This window comes from Chinchilla lanigera, unplaced genomic scaffold, assembly GCF_000276665.1.
Source record: "Chinchilla lanigera isolate Chin_1 unplaced genomic scaffold, ChiLan1.0 scaffold00012, whole genome shotgun sequence".
Classification (NCBI taxonomy): Eukaryota; Metazoa; Chordata; class Mammalia; order Rodentia; family Chinchillidae; genus Chinchilla; species Chinchilla lanigera.
Genome location: NW_004955413.1, coordinates 29,150,743 through 29,175,537, shown reverse-complemented (window position 1 = coordinate 29,175,537; position 24,795 = coordinate 29,150,743). Strand labels below are relative to the sequence as shown.

The window sequence follows — 24,795 nt, the reverse complement described above, 5'->3', positions numbered from 1 at the left end:
AGGCGCCAGCACATGGTGCCGCAGCCGCACGTCTCCTGAACTCGCCTCTGTCTGCGGCGTCCCCCCTACCCTCACCGTCCACACGCCTGCCTGGAGGCCTCCCGCGGGCAGGCTGTCCCCCATGCAGGGCGTCCCCCTCTGTGCTGCTTCCCATCCTCTGCTTTCGAATCACTCCTGTTCTGAGCCGCCCCGCATCAGCGCGCCTCTGTGTGACGTTGGACCTCCGGCCCTGACAAGGCTCTGACCGCAGTGCTAGGCACGAGGCGGCCCCTTTGCGGGCTCCGGGCAGGAGCAGGCAGCGGGAGGGGTGGGCAGAGAAGCCGGCTGGGCTTCTGTTTGCAGGCTTCGGCCAGCGGTAAGACATGGAACCCACTCTGCACTTTCTGCACCTTCCCTGTCTGGCTACACAGGCCGGGGCCACCTCTCTGTCCAGGGGGCACATCACCCCCCACGTGGAGCAAGCAATAGTCATTCCGCCGAGCTCAGCCAGCGGGCTCCTCCTGCATGTTGGAAATGAACGCATAGGCTGATGCCGCTACCTGTGTAAATATTCCTCCCTGTGGATCCCAGAGCTGGGATGGACCTGCAGAGGAAACTCCATCTTAGATGCGCGCTCCTTGGAGGAGACGCCCAGCTCCCACTTCCACGAATATCTTTTCACCAGCTTTGAGTCTCACTGCTGTTCCGCACAGCCTCGGTGGCCCCATCCCCCAGACCCGCGCTGTCTTCTTCTTGGCCCCTGCTCAATTATCTGCAGCTCAGATGTGCAGATAGCCTGACCTCAGGTGTGTGTGTGCGCGTCAGCGGGACCCAGGTGTGCATGCAGCCTGACCTCAGGTGTGCATTCAGCCTGGACCCAGATATGTGTACACCTGGACCGGGCGTGCGTGCAGCCCCAGTGCAGGTGTTCGTCCAGCTGGGTGTGGGAACCAGAGCTCCTTGTCTGGAGAAGCCCCCTTCCCACTCCTTCAGGGATGGCTCAGCACAGTGCCTGGCGCCTCTGTCCGAAACCTCTCCCTCGGAACTTGGCAAACGTTACCCCGCTGCCCCCCAGCTTTCCTGGTGTCGGGGGGGGCGGGACTCGGGGACTCATTCTCTTGTCGCTGGCTGCTTTATCCCTCCATAAGCTTCCGGGATTCTCTCCTCTCTGTTGTCATTCTGAAAGTCCACCAGGCGTGGGTGTTTTTTCATCATTAGTTCTGCTCGACACGCACCGGGCACATTCGATCTGCAAACGAGCGTCTTGCTGCAGCTGGGGAAACATCTCTCCCATTATTGTTTTGATTTCTGTCACATCAGCCCTCACTCTCTCCTGAGAGCTGCCCTTGGATGGCTGCCGAGCCTCGACCTCCAGGTCTGAGTCCTTTCGCCCACTCCTCCTGTCTCGAAGCCCGTCTGTCCTGTCCCCTGGAGGTCGCCTGCCTCTGAGAACAGGGTCCGATCTCCAGGGAGCCTCCCCGCCCGTTCTCAGCCTGCCCCTGCTAATGTTGGCGTGCTCGGCATCCCAGCAGTCTCTCCTCTTCCTGTGCTTCTTCTTCAGGCAGGAAGAGCACGCTGCCCAACACGCTGCCCTGGCTTTGGGAAATCAAAGGTCACCATCACCAGCGGGTCTGGGTAGCAGCAACAGTGGGGGCCAGGTGACCTACCCCAAATGACCTTGCCCCTGACCGGACCCGTTCTCTGTGGCTGGTCAGGCTCAACCTGGGCTTCCCGAGGCCCGTGCTCCTTCCACAATGGCCAGGGTGGGCTCCGCTCCGGCCTCTGCCCCCTGCCCAATGCTGTCCCTGTCACAGGATGCTAGCAGTGGCCCTGTCCTTCCTGCAGCACTGCCAGGAGTCGGGGCCCTGTCTGCACCTATCCCGGCTCAGCGGCCCCGGGGGAGGTCAGGGCCAGGAAGCCCCACCTCGAAGGGCATTTCCGCTGTTTCTCCTGGCATGGAGATGCATGGTGTTCCGTTTCTCTCCCCCAAGTAAATATTTCTGTAGATTTCTATTTTTGCTAATACACGTCTGCAGTGTATGATGCTCAGACTCATCTAGGGCAGTTGAGGCAGGTCCCTAACACACCCTCATTCTTTCTGCATCCCTCCCCCATCACTTAGTCCCCTCCCCTTCCACGACAGTAAGGCACCGCTTTTCTCCTGCCTCACCCAGCGAGACCCAGCCATCTGTCAGCGCCTCCTTCCAGGGACCTGGCGCCAGGTGACAGCACAGGTCTCTCTCTCCTCTGAGACAGCAGCGGGGGGTGGCCCGTGCCCAGGGTGTGGGCTGCTTCCACAGAGGGGTGCACAGCATCCTGCCGCCCCCAGCAGGGCAAAGTCCCGGTGCTGCAGCTCTGCACATATTCCCTGGGGCCCTGCTGGGTCCTGGGCCCCAGATGGGTGCCACTTCTGTCCCCTGTACCCGTACGGACCCTCAGAGGTGCCTGCCTGGGGCCCCAGCCTGGTGTGTGCTTTCATCACGGGGTCTCGGGAAAGGCCTGACACACAGAAGCCCCTCCCAGTCTCCAGGTCCCCAAGCCTCGCAGGGGCAGCCAGGTCCTCGTGGGAGAGAGCCAGGGGGACCCCTCACACGCTGAGTGCATTTGGCCCAACCCTCCGCCCCTTACTGAGGAAGAAGCAGGGCGCAGTGAGGGCCACGCTGTGCCTGGTGCAGCTCAGGAAGCTGCAGGCTGGGAGGAGAGGCTGGCCACCTCCTCTTGCCTCCTTCTCCCTGCCCTTTCCGCCCTTCCAATGCCCGCCCTTGCCTCTTCTGCTCCCCTAAGAACAACCAGCATGCTGAGAAAGGAGAAGCTGGGCCGGGGCAGCGTGCTGTGTGACCTTCAGCAGGCCCGAGACCTCTCTGAGCCGCAGCACTTGCTCATCCGGAAACACAAACCATAATCTCGCAGCCAGGAGCTGTGGCACGCACCCAGGAGGTGGCAGATGAGACTGAGCCCGTAAGGGGAGGTGGCCCACGGACACGGCCCATTAGCAGTCATTCACTCCCATCCATATGCATGTCCTGCCCCAGGGAGAGAGGGCCCAAGCTGCCCCCTGGCCTCTCTCATTGGCCAAGGGCTCCCGGTTCAAGCATCAGCATTCAGATGGGATCAGCTGATTGGATTAATGTTCATTCCTCTCAGCGTCCTCCCTGAGCACCGCGGCCGGAGAGTAATTATAATCAAGTTGGCGGAAGGCTGATGGCATTAATGAAAATCATTACACTCCCGGCAGCTAATCCTGGCCGGGGAGGCAGTGAGTGTCTGAATTCCCCTTTTCCACGTTCTGTTTTCAATCAAGAACATTTTCAAATGACTTGTGGAGGGCGGACAGGGCCAGGTCACCTGGGGCGGCCTCGTCCTTCCCTGGGAGGTGGTGGCCTGAGGAGGAAGGGGCTGAGGCTGCCCGGCTGTCCCCACCCCCCGCCAAGGGCCGGCCTGGCTCCTCCAGCACCCTGGGCCCTGGACGTGGCCAGGCCAGGTGCCAGCAGGATGGGACTTCCCAAGACGCAAGTCAGCCCAGCTCCTCCCTGCCGACACCTGCAGCGGCTCCCTGCCCTCCAGCAGTAAAACCCAAGCTCCTCGGAGCAGGTCCGCCCTGCCTCCTGCCCAGCTGCTGCCCTCTGACCTCAGCAGCCTCTCCTGAGGGGGCCCCACCCTTCCCCGCAGACACCCCGGCCGTCCAGGCCTCCCCAGCTCACACGCTGCAGCCCATGCTGCCGCCCCTCATAGCTCCCTGCCTGACAGCCTCCCTCCGTCCCTCCCGGCCAGCACCTCCTGCCTCGGTTTCCACGGGCAGCCTCCGGCCACCCTGCATCTATCAGGCCACTCCTTCACGCCCCTCTGGCCACCTCATCCCCTGGGCGCTATTGTCACATTCATGTTTTCATGCCTGTCACCCTGGGTGGCCGCAGAGACAGCAGAGACGAGTCTCCAGCAGCGGCCACAGGCGTTCAGGGCAGGAGGAAGCAGCAGAGCATCCGGAAGAGCCTGACGTCACAAAGTCCCCCTCCCAGCACCTGTGGCTTCTCTGCAGAGGCCACAGCCGATGCCACATGCCTCACAGACAGGGACACTGCCCCCTCGGCACGGCTCAGTTTCCTGTGGCTGCCCGGCACTTACACTCCACAGCCAGCAGTCCACGGGTCTCGGGCTAAGATCAGGGTGTGGGTGGGCGTGTTCCTTGGGGGTGCCCTGGGCTGGGCTGCAGGGCCGGGCCCCATTTCCTCGCTGGTGTCAGCTGGAGGCTGTGGCTTCTGCAGGGACCGAACATCCTGCTCCTGACCCCTTCTTGCAATCCTAAAGCCAGGGACAGGGGCAGGCTGCTCCTGTTCGATTCCCTCCCTTTCTGCCCGGCTCCGTGTCTGCTCAGCCAGAGACGGGTCCTGAGTTTAAGGACTTGTGTGATGACTTGGGCCACTCGGTCCACCCAGGATGGTCTTCCCGTCTCAAACATCACAGCTTCAAAGTCCTCTTGGTGGGGGAGGGGATGCATTCACAGGTTCCAAGGATTCATTTGGGCTTGGACATCCCTGGAGGCCATGTTATGACCACAGCAGTAAGGAAGACCAAGTCCTGAGCTTCAGGACCTCACATCCAGTTGGGGATAGTGGCACATGTCTGTGATCTCAGTACTTTAGGAGGCTGAGGCAGGAGGATCCCTTAGAACCCAGCCTGGGCAACTCAGTAACTGAGCAAGACCTTGTCTCAAAAGTAAAAATAAATTACTGGGTGGGGGTGGGATGGCAGCTGAGGACATAGCTCCGTGGAAGATCCTGGGTTCAACTCCTGAGTGGGTGCCTCACTCCTGGGGTGGAGACCAAAGTAAGGTGCTCCACTGGGGAGCCAGGGAGCACCTCTGACCTCAGTAGCTGTCTGTCCCCAACAGTCTGTTCTAGGGGAGGTTTAGCAAACTCAGGGGACCTGACTCCTCTCCCCAAGGGCCTCCCTTCCTGAGCAGCCCTGGGCCCTGGGTCTCGGCTCAGGCATCCTGTAATCAGTGGTCTTGTGGCCCTAAGGTCCTGCCCCACGCTCTGATCTCCAAGGCCCTTCCCCCACCCAGCCACTGCCCAGGCTCCGCCGGCCCTGCAGGGTCACCTCATCATCCTGCACGCACTCCCGGGGGGAGTGACCCCCTCCTTCCTCCCTCCAGCCTCCCAGCCCCGCAGGGAATCCGCACTCGGACCCCTGCCCCAGCTCCCCGCTTGGCCCCTGCGCTTGCCCTGCCCTCCTCCTGCTCCAGCCCTGACCCCTAGCAGAAGCTGCCCCCATCAGGACCCTTGGTAGAAACCCAGGTTTTCCCACTTTGGGCCGCCTCCGCCCTGCCTGCCCTATGGAGCCCCGGGAAAGCAGCCGTCGGCAAACGCTGGAAATGAGGGTGGTTAGGGGAGAGTTGCCTCCTCCCCGTTCATTCAAGGTAATTGCTCTTCATGGCTCCCCAGGGCCTCTGGAGCGCCTCTACCCCCGCAGCTGCTCACAGAACCCCACAGGTGGTGGGGAGACTTCAGGGTTGGACTGAGCTGGCCTGGCCGCTCCTGTGTGACCTTGAACACGTCCCTGTGGCCCTGAGCCTGTGCTGGGGCGGTGGGTGGACTGGGGTGAGCTGCAGGCGTCTGGCTTCCAGCCTGCTCTTAGGAGTCGGCTGCGCGGCAAAGGGTGGAGTGCTTCCTGGAGGAGGTAGGATCTCAAAGGCTCTTTATGCTCAGAGGCTGGGCAGAGGGAAGGGCAGGAGGAAGGAGGAGGCAGATGGACGGAGGCCCGCTCAGGAAGAAGGGGCTCCATGGGCACAGAGGAAGTGCAGCCAGAAGAGCTTCCTCCATCCCAGCCCTCTGGGACCCGTGTGGGGTGCTGGCTCCTGGCCTGCAGAAAGGCGGAGAAACCCCGTGTGGTCTGTGCCGGGGCTGCTGTAGGCCATCAGGGCGGGCTTCCTGGAAGAGATGCCCTGAGCCGAGCCTGGTCCATCACCCTGGCATCAGGCGTCTGACACAACCAGGGACCGGCAAGTGTGACCTGCGAAGGCAGCGGGGGAGGGGCTGCGGTCACGGCGCTGGCAGGCCCTGTGCCAGGCCCCACGGTGAGCGCTCCCTTTCTGTGGTGGCCCCTATTTCCTTCACAGCCCCCTTGTGCGGGGGCTGAAACTTTCCCCCAGCAGGGAGGGCGGAGCCGGAGGGTAAGAGTCAGTGGCAGGGAAGGCTCCAGAAAGGGCACCCGGGGTCCCGAGGCTGTGAGGTCACCTCGCTGTCCCCAGCCTCGGCGCCCTGGGCCAGGTGAGGCGGTGGGCGAGGACCCCGGGGAGCAGCCCCGCGCCGGCCAGCCCGACTCGGAGGACCTCGTGATGAGGTGATTACGTCCTGAGCTTTGCTTTAAAAACCTTAATGGATTTTTTCCACTCCATAAAGCCGCCCTGCGGTCTGGGAATGGTAATTGAGATCCCGGAACAAGACTAATGCTGCTCGGCTCAGGCTCAGCCGCCCACCGGCCCCAGGGGATGGAGAGGGGCCTGGGTGCGCGTCACCACCATCGGTCCTGGCCTGAGAGTGTGTGACAAGAGTCCTCGCCCGCCTGCGCTCCCTGTGCACGGCTCTGCCGGGCCCCGTGCGTGGGCGTGCACACGCTGGTCCACACAGCGGCCCTGCAGAGCAGGGTTACTGTCACCAGCCCGCGTACCAGTGGAGAAGCTGGGGGACCGACGCCTGGTGGCCATCCTGGAGGCGGGCATCCTCTTGCCCCAGTCTGAGGCTCACACACTTTTGCTGATGGGGAAATCATCACCACTCTTCCATGTCCCATCCATCCAAGTCTTTCTTGATCCACCCATCACGAGAGTGGGGGACAATGGCCTCTCCCTGTCTCTGTCTGTGCCTGGCCACGGGGAAAATCCACAGGGCCCTTCTGTCCCGAGAGGGACCTTCTGGCAAGGGGGAGCCCACACCCCTCCGAGCGATGTTCCCACTCTGCTGCCAGTGCCTGGGGACACACGATCCCTGGAGCCTGGGATTCGAACTCCTCCCCTCGTCCCCTGTCCCTGCCTCCAGGACAGCTGTTGCAACAGCGAGCTAGTGCTGAGTGGGCCGTGCTAGGCAGTGGCAGGCAGTGCTCTCTGCTCCAGCCTGGCATCGGTTGGGTCTCTTTGTTCCCTGCCTCTCTGGCAGTAGACAGCTTTGTGCTGGGCCTCCGGCTGGTGGCCCATGGTGTCTTCCCCTCCCGGAGGCCTGTGGCTTCCACAGCCCTGCAGCTGGGTCGCACACAGCCCAGATGTTTCCTGCTTCCAGCCTCAGCGTTGTGGAGGTCTGGGAGGGAGGGGCATGCCAAGCGTGAGGTCGGCTCGGGTTCTTTGGTTCAACTCAGCCAACGCTGAAGATGCAAGACGAGAATTATTCTCTGCGCGTACGTGTGCTGTGTATTCACCCAGCTCATTCCAGTCACACAGAAGAAAGCTGACGCCACTCGGTGTTCTCCTGTGAGCCCCAGGCCCACTCCTCTCACTCCAGGCTCTCTTCTTGGGCCCCGGGCCATTCCCATTACTAGAAACACAGAACACAGAGCTGGATCTATGTTTGAGTGTAGAATCTGAGCAATTTGGGGCGGGTGGTTTTCTCCACCTGAGCCCCAGTTTACCTCCATGCAAAATGGGGATACTAATACGCACTTTGCAGATCTGCTCCAAGGATTCAGAGAGGCTTACAAAGTGCAGGGATGCCTGCCCTGTGCCTGCCGTGTGTCTGCCCCGCACCTGAGCCCAGGGTGTCCCGCAGCCCCTCCTTTGGCCCCATGAGGCTGCCGCCCCCACACTAGCTCACACCTGCCCACCTTCCACACTGTGCCCCAAGGAGCACCATGCGGGACCGAGGAGAAAGTCTTGAACCCAGTCCTGTTGGTACCAGACAACAGGATCTTTTGACCCAGAAACATGCACTGGGGCACAGGCAGAGCCTTGCAGGTTTAGGGGTTGCTGCTGGAGGGAGCAGCACCAAGAGAGCCCAAGCTTCTCGCAGGACAGAGACAGCTGCAGGTTTTTACGGATTTTTTGCTGACCGGGCTGAAGTCAGGTGATTCCCCCTGGCTGGGGACGCGGTACGAAAAGATGATTTTTCTCGTGACGGATTCGGTCCACTGGGTGGGCATGGCCAGTTTGCCCTAGAGGCGGTAGGACTTCCATGCATCTGACGCCATCATCCCATACAACACATCCTGGCCTGGAGCGTCTGGAGCCTGTGACGGGATTGAAGGACTACTGGGGCCTGGGCGCGGCAGCGGCGGAGGCGGTGGAGGCGGCGGAGGCGGCGGAGGCGGTGGAGGAAGCCCAGGGTGGAGGCAGAAAAGAAGGGAGAGGGAAAGAAAAGAAAACACACACCACAGCTCCAAAGGGCAATAAGCCCGGATCGCCCTGTGCCAGAGTGCAGGACAGAGCACTTCTAAACGATCAAGGTGTCTACACACGGAGCTGAGGAGACTCGGGCCCGGGGGGGCAGGCACAGACCCAGACAAAGAGGCCAGCCAGGCTGTCACCCCGGGTCGGCCGCCCACCGACATCCTCAGGCCTGAGCAAGTGAAGAGCCTGTGTTCTCAGCAGAGGTGGCCTTCAGGTCCCCCGGGGGGGACCCCAGGTAGCCCTGGTGAGAGGGGTCATCAGCAGCCAAGCTGGGGGGAAACTAAGCATGTCTTCCCCAGCTGTGTGACCGCCACCGCCAGTGATTTAAAACTGAATAAAAGCAACGAAGCCAGAGGGCTTAGTTAGGTTTTTCCGTGGTTAGAATTTCTCATTTCATGCAAATGTTCTGCTTCTGTGGTTTTATCTGGGTCTCTTGACAGGTCTGCTGAAAGAGCACAGGGACAGAGAAACAATCACGCACGCCATGAAGGGTAATAGTTTCCTGGGCCCGGGGTTGATTTTGTGGTCTCAGCTTCTGCCCTTTCGTGGCGGCTCTTAACGGTCTCCTTGTGAGATCCGATTTCATTCTGTTTTTGAGGTTGCTTTAATATTGTAAACCCTTGTCATGTCCTTGTAAATTTTTGGATGGGCTTATCAATTTCCAAATGCATACCCGAAAGCCTGCTCGAATGTGCTGCGGAGATTAATGTGGGCAGAATTAAAATCTTTACCACCTGAGTGTTCTCGTCCATGAGTGTGTCGTACCTCTCCATTTTAAAAAAGATCTTATTTTATTTTTCTCCATAATGCTCTGTGTAGAGGTCTTGCACATCTTTTATTAGATTTTGTTCTTGGGTATTTTGTGTTTGTGATGTTATTATGAACGATCTCTTACAATCTCATCTCCTAATTATTTGTGAATAATCTATAAGGTGCAGTTGATTTGTACATATTGACCTCGTATCCAGTAACCCTGTAAATTTGTTAATCCTAAAATGTCATCCTTAAAATTCTTTCAGATTATGTATCATAACCTGAAGTATATGCTATAAAGTGTGCATATTGATGGTTTTATTTTTTTACTAATCCTTATATAGTATTTTTTCTTGCCTCATTGTGTTGACTAAAACCTTTATTTTTTTTTTAATTTTGTCTTTTTGGGACAGGCTCTTGCTATGCCGTTCAGGCTGGCCTTGAGCTCACGGTGTAGCCCAGGCTGGTCTTGAACTCGCAACAATCCTCCTGCCTCAGCCTCCCGAGTGCTGGGATTACAGGTGTGCATCACCACCTGTTCAACTACTGAACTCATCAGAGATGAATCCACAGATGAGCATGGCACCCTCCCCCCATCCAGTCAAAACCTGGTTTAAAACCTTCATGTTGAATGGCTGTAGTAATAGTGGGTGTCCCTGATTTGTTCCTGATGTCAGAGAGAAAGTTTTCAATCTTCATTCAGCCTTAAATTTGCAGTGGGTATTATAAATATGTTACCATTATGAAATTTCCTCTATTCCTAGACTTCTAAACTTTTTTAAAACTCATGGATGCATGCTGAATATTACCAGATGTGATCATTACATCTGTGGCGATACTGTTCTGTCACTGGGACACAGTACCAGGCCCCTGGGACTTGAAGGAGGAGAGGTTTATCTTGGCTCACGGCTTCAGGGGTCTAAGTCCATGCGCAGCCAGGCAGCTCCAAGGCAGGTAGGGCCTGGCAGAAGGGCCTGGTGGAGGAGAGCTGCTCACACCATGGTGGTCAGGAAGCAGAGAGAGAAAGGAGAAGCCAGGGAGGGAGATGCACCTTCCAGACCTACTTCTTCCTACCCGCCCCACCTTCTGTTCAACTACTGAACTCATCAGAGATGAATCCACAGATGAGCATGGCACCCTCCCCCCATCCAGTCACCTTCTGAACGCATGAAACTTTTGGGGGACACTTTAGATCTAACTCAAAACAGATACACACATAATTATGGATTATAGTCTTCTAATGTGATACATTATATTAATCACCAAACGTCAAAACAATCCTGCGTTCCCACATGAAGTCCAATTCGAGTGTGATGCTTTTATATACGTCCCTGAATTCTATTTGCTCACATTTTGTCTAGGGTGCTCGCATCTTTAGTTTTTGGCCTTCAGTTTTTCTTTGTGACAGTAATTATTGCTGTGTTAGAAACTGTACCAAAATATGCTGAATTACAACAACAATCCTCTCAGCTCTAGTAGGTTCTGTGGGCCAGGAAGTCAAGTGCGGCGGAGGGAGCAGCTTGTCTCTGCTCTACATGGTCTGGGGCCTTGGCTGGAAGGCTGCAAGTTTGGGCACAGAAGTCGTGCGGAGACACAGTCCCTTACCTGCCTATGTCAGTGCTGGTGGCTGGGACCCTGGGTGGGGGTTTAGAGAAGCTCCTGCCCATGAGCGATTGCACAGCTTGGGCTTCCGCCCAGGGCGCTCACCCGATGGCAAAAAGCAAGTGTCCTGAGAGGGAGGGAGGGAAGGCAGGGGCAGGTGCCATATTCTTTTATCCATTTCGACCCAGCCTTGGAAGACGCACGATGCTACCTCTACCCCTTCCCATTGGTCAGGGAAGCCCCTGACTCCTCCTACTTCCCAGATGTGAGAAGAGTGGCCGCCCTTCCTAACGGGAGTGCAGGACGGGACCCACAAAGCTGGGCTTTAAAAAGTCAGTTAAACCAATGCAAGACGCTCTTTCAAGTCTTCCAATAAAAATATTTCTTTTCCATTTGTCCCACCTGTTCTACCTGCCTCCCCCACCTGGCCCTACTTTACTTATTCTAGCATAGTCAAATATTTTTTATTTTTCCCTTTCCCCTTCTTCCGCCACCTTGGTAGTTACGCATTCTTTAATTCCTCTGCTAGCGGCTCCTCCAGAGATTACAGCCTGCAGCTTTGACCTGCAGTCTAATTTAAATTTCTCCTTTACCACTTCCTAGAAAATGCAAACATGCACTTTCACTGTATTTGCCCTCCACACATCCTTCTCACCACTCTGCTGTTTGACATCCACATGGTTACTGTTAACCCTCTCCACCTCCACATTCTTCTCTACGCTTGTGTTTCCAGGCAGGAAGCTTCCTTCTGCCGGAAGAACTTCCTTTGAGGTATTTCCTTTCTTGAAGTTCTGTGAGGAACAGACGACCTGAGTTTCTGTTTGCCTGGAAATGTTTTAATTACACTTTTATTTTTGAAGGATTTTCAGGAGTTATATAATTCTAGGTACGCTGTTATGTTTCTTGTTTAGTGTTGTCGATTTTTAACTGACAACAACGTCGTGTATCTAGGGGGTCCACTGTGATGTGCTACTATCTGAGTACAGTGAGAGTAAATAAATCTGAACTCTTTTCCACTCCCTTCCCTGACCCTCTCACATCCCGCTGTCCAACTCTTGGTCCCCTTCCCATTTGCAAAAGATCTATGTCCCTGTTCCCCATCATTTATTTTTATTTTGCTCTTTATTTATATTTTGTTTCCCACGTAAGAAAACCATGTGATAGTTAAGCTTGTGTGTCTGATTTATGTCACTTAACATTGTGGTCTCATCTTGAATTTTGATGTGTTTTATCAGATTTCTGAACTGCTTGGAAATCATCTTCCCAGATACTGTTTCTGCTAAATTCATGTGTTCTTCTTATTGGGACTCCAATGATACCTATGTTGGATCTTTTAACAGATTCCCACTTGTTCTTCTTAAACCATCTTTTCTATATTTCTCCTTTGTTGTTTCTATGGTTTAATAGAGGTATTTCTATGTGCTGATTCTCCAGTTATTTGATTCTCCATTCAACTGTGTCCAATTTGCTCCTAACCCACATATTGCATTCCCGTTTTCAGCTGTTATGTGTTACAGGTCTAGGTCTAGATCTTCCTTTCCATTTCTTTTTTTTTTTTTTTTTTTTTTTTTTGGTATATTCCATTTTTGCTGAAATGATGTATCTTTTCATCCATTTTCTTGAATGCACTCCTCATAATAATGCTATTGCCCAGCTCTGAGAACTCCAATATATGGGTCAAGTATTTGTCTGGTAACTCCGACAGAGGACCATTTATTTTGCTTACTCTTCTCTGGTTCCTGATAATTTGTAATGAGTGATAAATTTTGTATAAACACTTAGACTCTCTGCTTAAGATTGCAGCCCTCTTGAGAGGATTTAGCTTCTGAAGGCATTGAGATTAGGAAGGGATAAGCATAGTCTGATCAGCCCCAGGCCGGTTCAAACCTGAGATTTCACTTTGTCTCTGATTTGCCCTGTTTCTAGGGTACCACCCTTTGGGGATCCAGCTGAGACTGGCTGTTTATTTGGGTCTCTCCTTGATGACTCCTAAACTTTTTTTTCCTCCCTATGATCATAAATCTGCGAAAAGTTATGCTTAGCCTTCCGGTCTCTTCCCAGTCTCTTCCTGCTGAGTGAGCTCAGCAGAAGAATCGCATGTTTCCCAAAGGGGAGATGGAGAGACGTGGGCGCCTGTCTTCCTGTTTCCCTCCCGGGATGTAGATCCTCAAGTCTGCGACACTATGATGGCCCTGAACTCCCTGGCTTGTCCCAGCCTAGACCTATGAGACTTCCGAGAGCCCCCGATCAGCTGTCACCTTCCGCTTGGCTTCGGGTTCTGCTCCCAGGCCTCTGCCAGCAGCTACGGGTCGGTCGTTGTCTCCAGGGAAAGCCGTGCTGGACACGCAGCGCAAACCCCTTGATGAGTTTTCTTTCCCCTGGGACCTTGGCCCTGTACCTTGGCTGTGTTGGTAGTGCTCCCAAGTCTGTAACCAGATGTCTCCTGTATTAGGCGTCATTTCCCCCTTGCTGGGAAGTCAGAAAGGAGGGGAGGGCAGAAGCAGTGCTGGCCTCCCTTGGCCAATGGCAGTGGAGGCGGCAGAAATAAGGGGGACGAGAGATGGCCGCAGGGCCGGAGTAGGTGGGGAGAAGAGGGGTGGAGAGGAGTACGGGAGGCTTGTCCCTCCAAGCTGCCGAGCACAGGCCGCCCATTGTCCCTCCCAGCCTGGGGCAGGGCCCATCCTCTGTGCGTCCTGATTGCTCTGTGTGCCCAGGGTCTGCGTCCCTGCTCCCTCCCCCACCACTTGGCCCTCTCCAAAGGAAGCGGCTTTGCCTGCCTTCCCACTGCTGCCTGCACCGAAATGGTCACAGGTCACCGGCGGGGCGCGAGGTCATTACAGAAGTGGGGATTAGTTGAGCGATGAGCTGTGGGGAGGCCCTGGCTCCTGGGACCCACTGCGCCGCCCCACTCCAGGGCCGCAAGGGAGTGCAGGGCTGCCAGGGTCCCTAGGCCCCAGACCATCTGGTCCTCGGCAGCTGGCAGGCCCGGGCCCAGCTGTATTTGGGGCACTGGACAAGTCCCAAGGCTGCACCCAGGCTGCTCCCCAGGCTCCTTGCTGCCCTCCAGCCCATCCTTCATCAGGCTGGAGGGCACGTGGCAGAGGCAGTGGGACCTCGGGTGCACGGCAGCCTGCAGGGCTGAGCCACAGGCACTGCTGGGTGTGACGCGGCCCTCCCCACCTCTGCCTGGTGCAGACGGAATCTGGACCCTTCCAAGGACAACCTCTCCGCCCTGGAGCACCGGGCTGCCCGCCCCTCCAGGCTCCTCTTGCCACCCTGGCTCCTCTCCAAGTGACACTGAGGAGCTGGCCACCTCGCTGCCAGACCACAGCCGCTGTGCTTTGACTGTGACTCGGCTGAAGCCCTTCCTGGGACCCCGGCAGGGATGAGGCCTCCTGGCTGGGCTGGGGCTGGAAGGAAGCCAGGGTCCTTCGGGGACCTGTGGCCAAAGGACACGTGCTACACTCGGATCCCTGCGAGAGAGGGGTGGGAAGGGGGCGGGGCAGAGCCTAGGATGCCAGACACCAGCGCCCTCTGTTGTGACCGCCGGGCCTATGCACGGTGGAAACTGAGTCAGGGGTGCCCCGCCCGGGCAGTGGGAGGCTCTGTCCTCCTAAGGCTGCCACTCACTTTTGGTAACCCCAGGTGGGTCCTGGACCCTTGGGCTGGGTCTCCTGTCTATAAAGCGGTCACTAGCAGCTGCCTTTCCATCCCAGGCTGTGGGGAGGAATAAATGAGATGCCGCCTGGCTCACAGAGTGCCTCGGGCTATCGCTGCTGTGACTTCTCACCCCTGGGACAGCTGTCCGGGGCGGGTCTCAGGGCATGTGGCATTGCTTTTCTTTGAAAAGCTCCGCTTTCCTGTTAGAGATGAATTCCTCTGGATGGAATGAATTCCTTTAGATGATGGGAATGCCGCCGGGTCCCTGGTAGGACAGGTGCAAAGTCAATGCCTATGTTAGGGGAATTCCCAGGTGCATCTACAGATGCATGCTGGCTTCAGCCTGTACCCTCCAACTGTGCCTCTGCCTCTGTGATTCTCTTGGGGGGGTGCCTTCAGTCTCTCTGGGCCTCAGTGGTTCCCTCTGGAGAATAGGAATGATTATGGGCTCCACTCGGAGGGCCTCAGGAGGATTCCCAAGTTCATATAAATGACTTGGGACTGGGTGAGGTGCTGTGTGCTCCAGCACTTTGGGAGGCTGAGGCAGGAGAATCAAAAGTTCAAGTCCAGTCCCCTGTGGCAACCTAGTGAGACTTGGTCTGAAAATAAAAATTAAAAAGGGCTGGGGAGGTAGCCCAGCGGTAGAGCAACACTGGGTTTGATTCTCAGTACAAAAGAAAAAAGCGCTTGGAAAAGAGCTCACACGAGGCAGGAGCTGAAAGTGCTGCTGTGATCATCGTACCTGTTTTATTATCCCAAAGGTGCCACCCTTCCTCCCCTCCCTCGGTGCAGTATGAGATGAGCACCGGGAGTTTGGGTCACACAGCTAACCCCAGAGCATCGGGGCCCATGGGTGACAGGGGCACCCCTTGTCCTGAGCAGAGCCCCCAGGGGCAGCAGGAGTCTTGGACAGACAGAGCGGCCTATAAGTGACCTCGGAATAACCCCGGGCAGGGCCTTTTGTCCCCTGGGAACTCAGTTTCCCATCCGTGTAGCAGGCAGAGCTCTGCCTCCCGCATCGGACACCCCAGCCCTGCTCAGCAAGGGACGAGGCAGGAATCCAACAGTCCCGCGGGGTCAAGGGTACAGAGTGACAGGGTCCTGGGGCAGGAAATTGGCCGGGGAAATCAGCAGGCTTCAGACTCCAGAGCCGGAAGTGGGGGGATTAGGCCTGACACCAAGATCCCTGCTGCAAGCCAAGGCCTTAGGTCTCACCCGCCTGCCGGGAGCTGCAGGGAGGGACCTTCAGGCTGCGTCTGTCTGTGTGAGCCGAGACTGCGGTGGGGCTTGACCCCCCCGGACCATCGCCCCCTCCCTGGATCCATCTGGACTGAACTGTGTGAGACACTGGACAAGTTGGGCCGGCAGTCTTCAGACTGTTCCCCTGGCAACCAGGGAGCGAGTGAGGCAGCCCCTCTCCTGCAGAGCCAGCCAGGGCCCCCTGGGAGGTGTGCGTTTGAGGGGGTGCGTGTGTGTGCAGGTGTGTACGAGTGTGTGTGTATGTGTGGGAAGGGTGCACGTGCATGTGTGTGTGCACGTTTGCATGTGCACCTGTTGCTGGGGGCCTCAGCATGCAGCGGCACACCGAGCAACACAGCACAGGTGATCGCCGTGAGCCGTCCACGGCGCTGTGGAAAGACACATTTTTATTTCAAAAACAGGCCAGAGCTTTTGCAGACAGAAGAGCCTTTTACTGATCGAGACTGGCGGCTCCATTATAAAGGAGCAGCCTCAGGAAGTGCAGGGCTCGGAGAAGGTGGGAAGCCAGGGTTGGTCTGTGCCAGCAGGGGCGGCAGGCCATGCTGAGCCCTGCAGGGCCTTTGTCAAAGCCCCCATTCTCCTGGGAGGAGGGCTGCTCCTTGCAGCTGGGCCTCAGTGGCCTCATCTGCGAAATGGGAGCTCTTGGAGGTGGTTTTCAAGTGGGGGTCTTTGGGCCCTCACACCCTGCCCCTCCTGTGATGCAGACACCTGTCTCTGGGCCACCCCAGGCTGGCTCTGGCTGCACACTGACTCTAACAGTATCGGACGGGATCCAGCGTGGGATTCCCTGATCCTAGCAGAGTGCTGGGCGCCATCCAGGCATGGCCACAAGCCCTGAGGAATCTCTCCCATCTCATCCACCAGGGCCCCTTGTCACGTCCAGGCGGCTTCACTGATCCCCTGTCCAGGCCGGGAGCCATTGGGGCCAGCCTGGCCTGGCGACCTCAGGTCCTGTGTGAGCCTGGGAGGGCCTCTTGGGAGGCAAGGAAAGGAAGGAGCCGGGGTCACCTCTCCCACGGGCCTGAGTCCTGCCTGGCCCTGGGGTAGCAGAAGACCCCACCTGTGTCCACCCACCAGGCCCCTAAGCCCGAGGCACACGCAACTGGGACCAGGTCTCCCGCAGCACCCCGGGGCCCTGGTGGGAGGGGGAGGGACGCCTGTGTCACAGGGAGGGGGAAACCCGGCCTCGAGGAGGACCTTGCACCTGGCCCCGTAGCCAGTCAGTCAGCTACTACGTGCCGAGAGACAGGTTACCTTGCTGGTCTCTGGCGCAGAGCATGTGTCAGGCGGTTACCTCCATTATCACTTGCCTGCTCCAGGCCTCGGCCTCCTGATCTGTGCAACGGGCCCGGTCGGAGTGCTTGCTGAGGGTCTCGGGCACAAGCGTGACTTGAGAGAGGGCGTGTTGGGGCTGGCTCGGGCCGGGGTGGGAGGTCAGTGCTGGGGGACACGGTTGTCCTCTGTGTGGGGTGACACAGTCCTGCCTTCTCCACACCCAGGACACTGCAGAAACAGGCCTGGGGAACGCACAGTCCTCAGGCCCAGGAGGAGGAAAGTGAGCAACACAGTGGGTGCTTGGGGGGGGTAGGCCTTCCCATGCTGGGGGTAGGGTGCCAGGCATTGCACGGGGCATCCACCCTGGTGGGACAACACGGTGTTCTTTTTGTTTCCTTTGATTTCTGAGACAGGGTCTCACTATGTAATTCATGGTGGCCTTGCACTCGCTATGTATCCCAGGCTGGCCTCAGACTCACAGCAGTCATCCTGCCTCAGCCTCCCGAGTGCTGACATTGTAGGTGTGCACCACCACACCTGGCAACTCAGCTTTTCACTTTCCCTCCGTCACCAGTGTCGGAGGAGCCATGCCACTGTGGGAAACAGGAGGCTGCTCCCATCCCACTCCCCTCCCCTGGCTGGGATGTCTTCGGTGTCACCCTCTGGTCACCGCAGGGCTGGCCTCACTTAGCCTGAGCCTGGATTGAATTTATTTTCCATTTCCAGCAGATTAACCCAGCCGTGCGGCCAGTGGCGTGTGATCCCGGGCATGTCCTTCCAGGGACAGAGATGTCCTCCTTCTGAGGATGCTGAGGAGAAGAGTGAGATGGGGGGATAAGCACACCTCCAGGGCAGGCTGCACCGGGCGGCACTGTCCAGCCAGGCCCCTCTCCTGCTCCCGGGGTGTGATTTTCAGACCTGCCTGGTGCGAGTCACTTTGGACTGTATCGCAGGGACCCGCCATGGTGCACGGAACTGTTTCCCTTAGTGGTTTCGCCACCAAACCAAAGCCAAAGCTGCTGTGGGCATCTTCACACTGGGCCCCTAGAGGAGGGCACCGGGCTGTGGGTGACAAACCTCTGGCTTCGCTCTGTCAGGGACAGCAGGAAGCGTCACCTTTGAGAAAACGTCAGGGCACCTCTGGGTGCAGGACCTGCGACAGCTCAGCAGGACAGGGACGCGGTGGGTGTGGTGGGTGTGACTGGAGCTCTGTGGGTCTGATAATGCCTTTCCCCCTCCCGTCAGTACCAGCTGTATTACAAAGTACCACAGAGCTGTGGCTGAAATACCCAACAGTCACCAGGAAGCTGGAGTTCCCAGCTGGGGTGTCAGGGGGACACTTCCTCCCAAGGCCTCGCCCCTGGGCCTGCAGATGTCCCTTCTGTGCTCCCTGAGTCTCCCCTCTGTGTGTGCCCGTGTCCCAGCCCCTTCTCCCCAGGACACCAGTCCTGATGGCGCCCCCGAGGGACCTCTTTACCTTCAGCCCCTCCATAAAAAGCCCAGCTCCCGCACGGCCACATCCTGAAGTCCTGGGGTTCAGACATCGCGGGTGGATTTAAAGGGGACACGGAGCAGCCCTGACACTGGTCAGTCATAGAAACTCCAGGGTTAAGGAGCGCTGAGGATTCTGGGCTCCAGGATCACTCTCCAGGCGAGCCCCTGACACCGCCATCAGCCCGGAGCTCCCAGGGACACCCAGATGGGCGAGGCGGTGACCTGCCCAGGGCCACCCCACCAGCCAGGCCCGGCACACTTCAGAAGTGGTCCGCTTTCCCTAGGTGACCTGGGTCCCCTAGACATCAGGCAGAGCTCTGGAGGCCCCACAAACCACTTCCAGGGCAGTAACACAGTTCCCCACTCTGTGCCAGGCCAAGGACGCCAACAGGATGTGGAAACCGAGTCACGGTTTATGTTGGCAGCCACAGCCCAGGCCTGCTGTGCAGACAGCTGTGGTTTGGAAATCACTGGTCGAATCCGTGAATGACAGGGACACGAGGAACACACGCTCCACCACGTGGCGGGCTCCCTGGCCACACACCCACACTGTGGGGGCCGGGCAGAGTGCCAGGCCACTGTCCCCACCCGCAGCTTCATGCCCTGCTAACCTCAGGCAGGTCCGAGCGGGGCCGCCCTCCCAGGTTGGCTCCCAGCATTCTCTCCTGTGCCCTGCCGCCAGCCGGCTCGGCTGCTGCCCACCCAGAGACACTCAGGAGGGCCCCAGCGAGGCCGCAGGCAGCACTGCACGGCCTGGCTCTGAACTCCTCTTGCTTTGGTCTAGGGGCGCAGCCGGCTGTATGCAGCCTAAAGAGATGGCCGTGGAGCGGGAGCTGCAGCGGCACAGCCCTCTGCCTTGGGACTTTTCTCTCCGAATCATACTTGGCTGGTGCTTCCTGGAGTGTCCTTGGCTCTGAGTCTCCCTCCACTCCCAGGTGCCCCCCCCAACTTTCAACAAACCTTGGAGCCCGAAGTGTGTGTGATCCAGCGATGCCAGCGTGGCTGGGCCTGGAAGGGGCGGGGATGGGCAGGAGGCGAGGGTGAGACAAGGAGGACGAGCAGGGCGGCCGTCGGGTACAGAGCCGGGCAGTGCCAAGGCCCCCAGGGGCAGCGTGTCTGGCATGGTCTGGAGGGGTAAGGAGGAAGGGGCAGCGAGGGCTAGGGAAAGGAGAGCCTGGCCCAGGACTCAGTCCCAGGGTCAGAGCGAGGCTGAGAGTTCAGCCCGGGGTCTGAGCTCCGGCCCCAGGGGGTGCTCCTGGCCCTCGGATTCCGGCTCCCAAGCGGGCAAGTCTGGGAGTCTCACGATTGAAGCCGCTTTGTGTAACAACATCACGTAACCCGTGGGAAGAGCCGGCAAGGGAACCCCAGAGGTAAGGAAAGTGAGCTGGGGCACTCCTGAGAAGAGATGCCCCGCTTGCGGAAGCCGCAGAAGGAATGACAGTATTTCCAAACCCTCCCCTGGCTTCGCCTTAATTGCCACCGGCACCACTTTCTTCCTTATGCTTTAATCAGGCAATTTAGATTTACAGCAGTGCTCGACAGCCTTGATTTCTGATAAATGAAATGAAAATATAAAACGCGGCTGCACTGTTGGGGGTCCGCGTTCCTGCGCTCTGCTCACAGAATCCGGGGCAACTGCTCCCCAAAGTGGCACCCCAAGACTTCATCCACTGCCCCGCAGATTTCTACTGAGGACCTACTATGTGTTGGCCCCTAGGCTGTGCACGAGCCAGGCAGGTACAGAGCCCGGCTTCCTGTCCCCGAGACTCCGGATGCAATGTAATGAATAAGTAGATGACACAGAGCCCGGGGGCAATTGGGGTGAGGGGAAACAGGAGCCCGAAGGCCTTACGGCACCCCCGATGGGGAAGCCAGGCCAGACCGGTGGGCCGTGCAACATCTCCAGCTGAAGGTTTGCAGAAGGAGGGCTTGGCGCTGGGGGTCAGGGGGCAGGGAAGACGGGGCAGTGGGGACCCACCCGGCCGATGTCCTCAGCACCCCCAGCTGAAAGCGACCCGCTCCTTTCTGGAAGCTGAGAATCCGTTCAGAGGCAGCCACTGTGGACAGTGACAGCGGGCTCTGGAGAATTTGCTGTGACCAGGTCCTGGCCCGGGGGCCTTGGGGATCACAGGCCTCTTGGGGGGTCCGAAAGCAGCTCAGAAGCAGCCTCTGGCTGTGCACAATGGGCCCGTCACCCTCGCCTACAGTCCACCTTGCCAGGTCTCATGGGGCCCCAAAGGCTGTTCAGTCCTTCACCAGTGACCGCCACCTGCTTCCGCCATCAGCTGCTTCCACTCGCTGTGCCTATTACCGCCAGCAAAGCGGGGTGCGTGTGTGCCCACCTTGCTTGTGTGGCTGCAGTAGGGCTAAATCCATGACAAATGCCAGGGCTCCCCCACGGCTGAGTCACGGTTTCGGGGTAGGTGGGGAGCCTGTTTGCAGAGTGTGTTTAAATGTCGGCTGGGAAGGGGAAACATTCAAGAGAGGGCAACGGCAGAGGAAGCAGCACTTCCTGATCACAGGCCGCTGTCTCACGCGCTCGCAGGCCTCGGAACTCATCTCAGGTCACATGGGAAGTCGAGGGGCAGAGCTGCCCCCGGCCCCGCCCCACGTGCAGCCGCCTCGGCTAGCACGACCCACAGAGCCCGCGGGACCCTGGGAGCCGCAGCTGATCGAGGGAGGGATGGAGACTGCGGCTCGCAGAGTTCCAGCTCAGGGGCCCGGGCCGCAGGTGACAGGCATCGGGCCCTCCCGGGGGAGACTAGGCAGCAGGCGGATGGACGAGAGAGAAAGGAGGAGGGTCGGTGTTATAAATACCACCTGGAAGAATTCCTCCTGCCTCCTGCTCCCCAGGCGAGCTGCCCGGAGCGATTCCTGGAATGAAGCGCTCGCCCACTGTTCAGTGAAAGCCGCCTTGCTCCTGGTCCCAGTGGGAGGGTTTTAAGCTCAGGCCTTAATGCAGAAACTGGCCCTCATTATATTGATTCCATTATAGCAAAATACCCCTGAGGCGCTGGGTACCAGGAGGAGGCCGCACGCAGGGAGCCCCGAGGAGACCCAGGTTGTCCAGCGGGCTGGTCTACAGGATGATCCAGCAACTCCCGCTGCCCACGGAGCAGCTCTGCGCAGCCTCTGGCTGGAGACTGAGGGGTCTGACACAGCCTCAATCATCCCCGCCCCGGCAGGTGGCGGCTTCCACACCCAGGGCGCCATTTCTCAGAAGCCAGGCCCTACAGGGCCAGCCCCAACCTGGCTTCAGGGGCCAGCGGGAGCTCAGGACTCACCTGAACAGTCAGCCCTGACTGGACTTTCGGGAGCGAGGCCCCGATTCCATCCCCAACACTGCAAGAGAAACAGGGTCATCAGAGTTTGCTGCAGGCTTGGAGAGCTGGGCAGGAAGACACACGTTGGCTGCACTACCCCATCCTCTCAGGGCTTCACAGTGGGGCTGCAGCCCTCCGGCCACTTCAGGGGTCAGAGCCGCCCTGGCCACACCCATCCAGCTGGCATTGGAGAAGTGGGTCCTGTCCCCTTCGCCTCTTCCTGTCAGCTCAGCAGGGTGCTGGGTTCTCAGCAGCGCTAACCCAGCTGGGAACCGCACACGTGAGGGATCTAGTTGTGCGTGCCTTTGACTCACTCCAAAACTGTCCATCCACCCCAGCCCACCCACCCCCATCTACAGAAACATTGTCTTCCGTGAATTTGGTCCCTGGTGCCAAAAAAGTTGGGGTCTGCTGGTCTAGTTACCACAGCACCCTGATTTCCAGGGTGGACACTGACCCACGGACCTGTGCATGACGGTGGTGATTTCTCTGGAAAGCAGAGGACCCGTTCTACCTGATTTGCCCCTAGGAGTGGGGAGCTCTCTATACCTGCATGGATGGCCCATTCAGATATCTCTCCGGCTCCCAGACTGGGCCTCTCCTCTGGATCCGCCCAGCGGTCCCCTGCAGGGAAGCCCTGCTCTTGGAGACACAATGCATAGGGCCATTGTCCCTCCTCCCAAGCCTAGGCCTGCAGAGCTGCTCAGTCCTCTCAGTCAGAGCCATTAGCACATTCCAGGGGGAAGCCTGGTAGCAATGCGCAGCACCTATTGTGTGCTCCAGCAGCTCCTAGTAAGGGCCACTTGGCATACACCTCTCATCCCGCAGCACCAGCTGCCTGAGATCACTGTCCCCACTTTATACAGGAGGAACAGGCCGGGAGAGGTCTGGGGGCTCCTCAGGGTGGCCTGGCTAGGTTTTGTCTCCGGCTGGGGGGCTAGATCTGCAGCGGCTCTGAGCTGTTAGACCCTCCCGCCTCTGCATATGGAAACTGGGAGGGGAAGCAGGAGGGGAAGCAGCATGTGGGGCAGTGAGAACAACCATCCACCCTCTTGGGGCACCTGGGGGGACAGGAGGAGTGTGACCCACCTGAGTGGGGGGTGAGAGTCACCTTGTTCCAATACCTGGTCAGTGAGACTGAAGGTCACCCCTAAAGCGGCACAGCCCGGACTCGCACACCTTCCCCTCCCCCGGGGACCTCAAGGACGGCGGCCGGCGCTGGCTCAGCAAACTGGAAGATGGAAATGCTGCTGCTCGGCTTCCCTCCTCTCCCACACAGCTGGCGGGGTTCGGCCTGGTGCCCGGAGATGCTGCAGCAGCTGGCTACGCTGTGAGGGGCCAGTCCTTCCACACACAGCAGGGAGGGCAACGGTGGGATGTTTGCTGTCCCGGGCTATTCTTAGCTCCTCAGGGCCCAGGCGGTGAGGCCAACAAGGTCACTCTACCGTCCCCAAGCAAGAAGAGGCTCAGAGGTGGACCTGCCGATGGAGGACCTCGGGTCTGTAGCTCCAGAGCAGAGGCCTGGACTGCTGGCTGCCAGAGGCCCAGGGCAGACACCAGGCCTTGGTGTGGGGGAGAGGTGGGGCTGCACCCTGAAGGAGGCAGCACAGTAAACTCTCTGGGGTCTGGGAAGAAGCTGTGGGGGGAACCAGGGATCTCCAGGACATATGCAGCCCCTGGTTACGTGATGCTGAGCAGACCAGGAAGGTGGGTGTCAGTGGTGTGACAGTTCCTCTCCCATCACCTGATATAGTGCCCCACACCCACAGTTTAAGGGAGGAGGGGTTCAAGGTGGCTCTCGGTGCAGGGGGTTCAGTCCATGGTACGGCAGCTGCAAGGCAGGAAGGCAGGGTGGAGGGGTCTGGTGGAGGAGAGCTGCTCACATCAGGGCAGCCAGGAAGCAGAGCAAGAAACAAGGAGCAGAGACAGGAATACTTCTGGGTCACACTCCAGTGACTCAGCTGTTCCACCTCCTAAGAGCACATTCAGCCATGAACTTGTAGCACCCCATGATCTGGTCACCTTCTAAGAACCCTGCCACTGAATGCGTCAGACTTTTTGGGGACATTTTAGATCTGAACCTTCACAATAGCTGTCAGAGAGCCAGAGAAGGGTTTGGGGCAGGGTGGTGACAGGAAGAGGGCTATGTTTTGGCAAGACCCCTCTCCACAGAGGGGGTAATCATTACATGCAGAATGTTGGGGACAGCACCCGGCACCTCAGTAAAGGCACTCGTTCCTCCTACCTGCAGGTTCCTTTTCCGTGGATTTGCCCAACAGCAGACTGAAAATATTTGAGAAAATATCACATCTATACCAAGCATCTATAGACTTTTCTGTCATCACTTTTTAAGCAATGCAGCATAACAGCTGTTTATGTAACATTTCCATTGCACTGGGCATTACAATAACACAGATAGGATTTAAAGTGCATGGCAAGGCACGCATAGGTTCTGTGCAGACCCCAGACCATTTTGTACAAGGGACCTGAGAATCCTCAGATTTCGGAATCTATGGAGTCCCAGGATGAATTCCTTTCAGATTCAGAGAGGTGATCATCTACGTAAACTGCTTACAACTGTTTCTGATATCTCAATAAATAGTAGATACAGGAAAATTATTTTTACTATTTTATTGGCTTCTGAAGTCTCACCTAGCCATTATCCACCCCTTAGCCCACCCAGCCATGCACCCATTGTCTATTTGCCCCGCATTCACTTATTTATCCACTTACCCATCAATTCATATCTTCAGCCTGGATATAGCTCAGTGCCACATTTGCCTGGCAAGCACAAGGTCCTGAGTTCAATTCTCAGTACCAAAAAAAAACCCCTCAACCCTTCATTCATCTCTTCATGCACCCAACTGTCCACTTGTATTTTCATCTTTCCATGAACTCACTCCCTTATCATCCACCCACCCACTCATCCATCCATCCATTCATCCATCCATCCATCCATCCATCCATCCATCCATCCATCTACCCATCCATCCACCTATCTACTTATCCATCTACCCATCCATCCATTCATCCATCCATCCATCTATTCACTCATGCATCCATCCATCCATCTATCCA

At 57.7% G+C, this 24,795-nt stretch overlaps 1 protein-coding gene and 1 long non-coding RNA gene across 2 annotated transcripts in view; one reads left to right on the top strand and one right to left on the bottom strand.

Annotated features, from left to right (window-relative positions):
• The window catches only part of Kiaa1644 (KIAA1644 ortholog), a 101,084-nt gene that overhangs the window by 9,987 nt on the left and 66,302 nt on the right, over positions 1 to 24,795 (top strand). The gene's annotated exons all lie outside the window — the stretch shown is intronic.
• LOC102022688 overlaps positions 21,596 to 24,795 on the bottom strand; it is a 12,336-nt gene continuing 9,136 nt past the window's right edge. Inside the window, exons 2-4 of the long non-coding RNA XR_260122.2 lie at positions 24,451 to 24,498; positions 23,963 to 24,000; positions 21,596 to 21,736 (exon numbers count right to left, since the gene is read on the bottom strand). This is a non-coding gene — a long non-coding RNA (uncharacterized LOC102022688). The remainder of the gene's footprint in view (positions 21,737 to 23,962; positions 24,001 to 24,450; positions 24,499 to 24,795) is intronic.